Here is a 6552-nt window from a genome sequence, read left to right as displayed (position 1 = left end):
TGCACGCCTCGTAATAAAATATACATTGGCCACACTAGATGGAGCGCAGACACCTAACAATTTAATCGCCAGCGAAATGCATGCGAGACATGGACAATCTATCAAAGGGATACAAGGAAATTCAACCGCTTTTAACTCTGCTCTCTTCGCAAACTACTCAGAGTAACGTGGTAGGACAAAATTCATGACACCGCATTCCTCGAGCAGGCAAGCATGCTATCCATATCTATTCTGCGCAAACACCAACTCCGCTGGACTGGACATGTTACGAGAATGTCCGACGAGTGCATACTCAAGCGTATGTTCTGCGGGGAACTGCAGGTTGGAACACGTTCACAAGGTGGTCACAAGAAACACTTCAGAGATACTCTGAAGGCTTCTATGAAGGACTTTAGCTTCGACTCAATGTCCTGGGTAACGCTCAGGACCGACTAGCTTGGCGTAGAACAATCGACAAAGGAGCATCAACGTATGAAGACAGCCAAGGCAAAGCAAGCAGCACGTAAGGCCCGTTGTTGCAGCGACAAATCGGCTCAAGATACTTTAGCCTCGTGGTCCTGTCCACACTGTCCCAGATATTTCCGGGTTTGGATTGGTCTCATTACCCACCTCCGAACACCCCTAGGCAAATAGATAGATAGCTAGATAGATAGATAGATAGATAGATAGATAGATAGATAGATAGATAGATAGATAGATAAATAAATAAATAAATAAAATAAAATAAATAAAACAAATAAATGAATAGATACATAGATAAAGTACTATGAAGATGGTCTTCTCAATTGAAGGACGAACGACACACACACACACACACACACACACACACACACACACACACACACACACACACACACACACACACACACACACACTTCATAGCATTACCTATAGATCGGTCATACGAGCTCTGAGCTCTCTTCCGGGAGGGAAATAGCTGTCGATCACGAATGCAACACGTGTTCCAAAGACCAAGGTGAATCACCAAGGTGAATCACACACACGCACACACAAGCACACGCACACACACACTCACACACACACACACACACACACACACACACACACACACACACACACACACACACACTGTTGAATTAATCACACACACACACACACACACACACACACACACACACATGCACACACATATATATGTATATACATATATATATGTATATATATAATATATATATATATTAATATATATATATGTATATATATATATATATATATATATATATATATATATATATATATACATATATATATATATATATTCATTTGTGGTGCTACCCTAGGTTCATTAAAAGGATGAGGCTAATTTCTATATTGGCCATTTTTTACTTTTTCTTTTATTTTTATTTTTACTGTCACCATGCGATTTTATCAAACCTCAGAGGCACCCTCTGCCCTTTTATTTTGATCCTTACTTGATGGCTTGGCAAATATCAATTGTTGCTCTCACCAGATGACTTTGTTCAGCTGGTGTTTCCAATCAACTGAATAGAATCACTTGGCGGCAGACAGAATAAACATACAAGTAATGATAGGTTACCAAAGGGATAAATGGTCAGTCACTGTTTACATTTTGATTCAAACAGAACCAGAGGGGGAGAAAATGTGGACATCTGCAGGTACTGTTAACGTACTAACTGAAACGGGGAACCAGGTGTCTACATAGGATACGCTTTCAAACGGAAAATCCGTTTTTCGGTTCGCTGTGAGACTCCTCCCACGACCTGTCCTTCAGGACATGTGAGGGTGGGGACGGGACGGGACGGGAGGGGAGGGGAGGGGAGGGGAGGGGAGGGGAGGGGATGAGTGGGAAGTCGCGAAACTGCTGTGTTGGGAACGCTACTGCCGCAGGGGCTCCTGGGGCCGAATACATAAAAGCTCCTAACCCTAATTTATAAAAGATCCTAACCCTAATTTATAAAAGATCCTAACCCTAATTTATACAATATTCTAACCCTAATTTTTAAAAGATCCTAACCCTAATTTATACAAGATCCCAACCCTAATTTATAAAAGATCCTAACCCTAAGGGCGGAGATTTACCTATATCCCTATGTTGACGACCTAAATGCTTATAGCTAGACATAACCTCGACGTTATGGACAGCTGATTAGGTAAAATCTCCACCATTTTGAAGATTTATGTTTAGACTTGGGGGTTAGGATCTTTTATAAATTCGGTAGATAAATAAACGAATAGATGAATAAATAGATGCATAAATAAATAAATACGTAAATAAAACAATAAATATATAAATAAATGAATAAATAGATAAATGAATGAATAGACAGAAAAATAAATTAATGGATAACTAAGCAAATAAAATAAATGACTAAATAAATAAATAAAGTAAATATAGATAAATCAATAAGATAGCGAATAAGTCAATGAATTAATAAATGCAAAATAATGCTGGTTGTTCATCTTTTGATAAATGCTCGGGTGAGACAATGTGACCTACTTTCTTGAACATGATTCCATTCAAATAAATCGACCAATTCTTTATTGGAAGTGCAGGTCTATCAACTTTCTCTTGTTGCCGATAAAGAATTATCTTTGATTAGCGGGGTTCCCTGTGCCCTATAAGAATAAATAAATAAATAAATAAATAGATAAATAAAAAGGACAAGAGAGACAGTTACCTCAGAGTATATTCAACCTAAGAAAGCAGTAACGGGGTGGGGAAGGAGGAGGAGGAGGAGGAAGATTAATGGAAGTGGGTGTGGAGGAGGAGGAGGAAGATTAGTGGAAGTGGGGGTGGAGTAGGAGGAGGAGGAAGATGACATGGAAGAAATAGAGAAGGGAGAAAGGAGGAAGAAGAGGAGAAAGTAAAAAAGGAGAGATGGGGAGGAGGAAGAGGAGGAGGAGGAAGATGATATGGAAGAAATAGAGAAGGGAGGAAGGAGGAAGAATAGAAGAAAGTAAAAGAGGAGAGATGGAGAGGAAGAGGAATAAGCAAAAGAAAAGAGAGGGTGGATGAGGAAGAGGAGGAGGAAGAGAAAGAAAAGGAGGGGAGGAGCAGTGGGAGAATAGAAGGGGGTGGGGATACATTTCCGTAATACCTGACACTCGCCCGAGCAGACCCCCCCATTTTTTTTTTTTTTTTTTTTTTTTTTCAATCCAGTTGGACACGTATGATGTTGTATGTAATTGCAGCATATGACCACCGGCTAATAAAAGTTGATTTTACTGTTCGGAGCTTTTTATCTATTTCAACTAGTTATGTATGTATGTATGTATATATATATATATATATATATATATATATATATATATATATATATATATATGTATATATATATATATATATATTAAACCACAATGCATTTTAATTATATAACCCATACATATATGTATATATGGGTTTCCCCACCCACATTCTCTCTCATATATATATATACATATATTAAACCACAATGCACTTTGATTATATACATATATATATATATATATATATATATATATATATATATATATATATATATATATATAGTGGAAGAAAATTAAAAGTATGATGGGAAATGATCATCTAGGAATGGATACAAAAAGATTATAGATAGAGGTGATTGTATCCCAGTATGGGGCGGAAATTTGGATTTTAAGAAAGTCGGGAAGGAGACATTTAAATATATTTGAGATGTAGAGTCTCAGAAGGATGGTAGGGGTTACAAGGGTTGGATAGAGTGAGAAATGAGGTGGGAAGGACAACGGCTGTGGGAAGGGAGCTGGCAAATAGTGCTGTTGAAAGAGTAACAGGATGGTTTGAGCATGTGAAAAGAATGAGTGAAGAAAGATTAGCAAAAAGAGTGTGGAAAGCAGAGGTGGATGGAGCGAACTTGAGGGGACGACCGAGGATGAGATGGATGGAAGGGGTATAAGGGGCTTTAAGCAAGAGGGTAATGTCTGTTGAGAAGGGAAGGGAACAGGCAGGGGGTAGGGGTTAATGGAGAATCCCTGTGTATGGATGATACTTGGACACTTCCCAAAGAGTTTTCTCCGCGTCTTCTCTATTTTCCGCATGAGCTACGATTGAGGAAGAGAGGAGGGTCGCCTTGTATGTGAAGCGGCTGCTGGTCCTGCTGCTGTGGATGTACTGCTGTCTTGCTCCATTGCTTCTGAGCCGGGGCAGTGGGCGGGATACAGGGATGACCTTTCATCCACGAAGACTTAAGATGAGAGGGAAACAGTGGGTGGTGGATGGACGTGAAATGGGTGGGAGTGGTTGCGTAATTTTCCTCAGCTGAATGAAAACGTCTGATTGCAGTTGGAGTAGAAAACATAGGAATGAATTGTAGACACCACAGGCTTGATTAAGTTGGGTTTAAGGCCTTTGGCGTCTACGGGGGCTTCACATCACCTGAATAGAATCGTTTGACGGCAGCCAAAAATATGTATGAAAGTTGAACACAGCCACCAAAGGTTCCCCCTCCCAAGCTAGGTCCATTGTATATTTGGACAAGCACCCGTCACATTATTTCAGTCTTCTGTTATATCTAAATCCCTCCTTTACCACTCTTAGAGGGGCTTTGCACGGTCTAACGGTCCGTCGAACGCGGTTCAACAGACACGTGTTTAAAGTGATGTGTGAACGTGTGAACGGGGTATTTGGGGTTTAACCAATGTGATCGACAACCAAATACCCCGTTCACACGTTCACACATCACTTTAAACACGTGTCTGTCGAACCGCGTTCGACCGTGTAAACCCCCTGTTAGGCCTCCACCTCCTTATGCTTCTGTGGCGGGGGATAAGAATATCGATATCGTAAGCCATGCGTGTCGTAAAAGGTGGTTGAACGGAATGAAGGGATAGGACTGAAATCACCTTTCTGTTTTTTTGTTTTTTTTTCGCATGTCACAGCGTATTTCGACTTGACCCCACCCCCTACCCTCCCTTAAAAGGGCAATTGATCTATACAAATTGTCAAATTACTATCAGGTCTCCATTGGGGGGGGGGGAGACTGCAGCCTGTTTTATTAACCATGGTGTTGACTTGTAGGCTTGTAGTCCTATTTTGGCTACCATTAGGCGATTTGCGAAAGCGAAAGGGCTAATCTCTTTCAGTAGCTGCCAATACAACCGTGAGAATCACGTACAAAATATTCTGCCTTCTCATTCTCACTCAAGAATATAATAAGATCCGGTAATTCTATATGAAAAGCAGACTAAATCCATATGAACCCTCAATCACTATTCGAGTTATACATACATCAAATAAGCGCTAAACGTATTGCGCTACGAAAAAATAATTGGAGATAGAATATTTGAAAATTATTATAACCCAATAATATTTAACATGCTTCCATCTTCAGATATTAAACAATTTAATAAAAGGCAAAACACATTTCTGTTTGAGAGGAGCTATAGTTCGGAACTGAAATTGTAAATGATGAAACAAGGCAGTGGCTAGTGTCAAGACACAGAAAACAACCGAATAAGGCCCGCCTGAGAAGGCTACTTACATAATTAGGAGGGCAAAAACAAAATTCCAAGATATTAAAATTAATTCGCAGCTTTTGACAGGTAATATTTATTGAGCAAGAGAAAGGGTTGAGCGAGTCGGAGCTTCAAGAAATGTGACTTTTTTTTCCATCTCACTGATTTTCTGTGTATCAGGATCAGCTCAACTTTTGAAGCTCGAATCAGGTTAGTCAGGTTGGGTGTGCATTTCACCCTCTTACCTTGGCTGGACGTTACTGCGACCAGAAATGGCGCTGTGTCACATAACTGCATATGGAACAGAGGCTGATTTCCTGATACATACAACTTGTCACAATGTACCAGCATACGTATATACCTACCTACCTACAGTACATACATTGAAACATATATAAATAAATGCATACATTCATGCGCACATACATACATACATATCGTACATACATACATACATACATACATACATACATACATACATACATACACACATTCATACATACATACATACATACACACATACATACATACAAACATACATACACACATACATTCATACATACATATATATACATACACACACACATACATACATACATACATACATACATACATACATACATACATACATGCATACAAACATACATACATAGATACATACATACATACATACATACATACATACATACATACATACATACATACATGCATACAAACATACATACATAGATACATACATACATACATACATACATACATACATACATACATACATACATACATACATACATACATACATACATACGTACATACATACGTACTTCCGTACGCACGTACATACATACGTGATTTTTGGTTCTCAGTTTTACGTCATGAGCCCTCTGAAAGAGGTCCAGGACGGTGCCACCTTATGGAAGATTCGTTGAAATAGGGGATCTAGTAGAGAATGATGTCTTTACTACCAACTCGCATGCTGCCAGGCAAACTCAATCCGCCTCCACTTCGACCTCGCGCCCAAATAGCGATACCCTAAACATACATGCATACATACATACGTACATACATACTTACATACATACATACATACATACATACATA

The sequence above is a fragment of the Oratosquilla oratoria genome, chromosome 18, assembly GCF_046742065.1.
Source record: "Oratosquilla oratoria isolate Oo_2021 chromosome 18, ASM4674206v1, whole genome shotgun sequence".
NCBI lineage: Eukaryota > Metazoa > Arthropoda > Malacostraca > Stomatopoda > Squillidae > Oratosquilla > Oratosquilla oratoria.
This window is presented reverse-complemented; position numbering follows the sequence as displayed.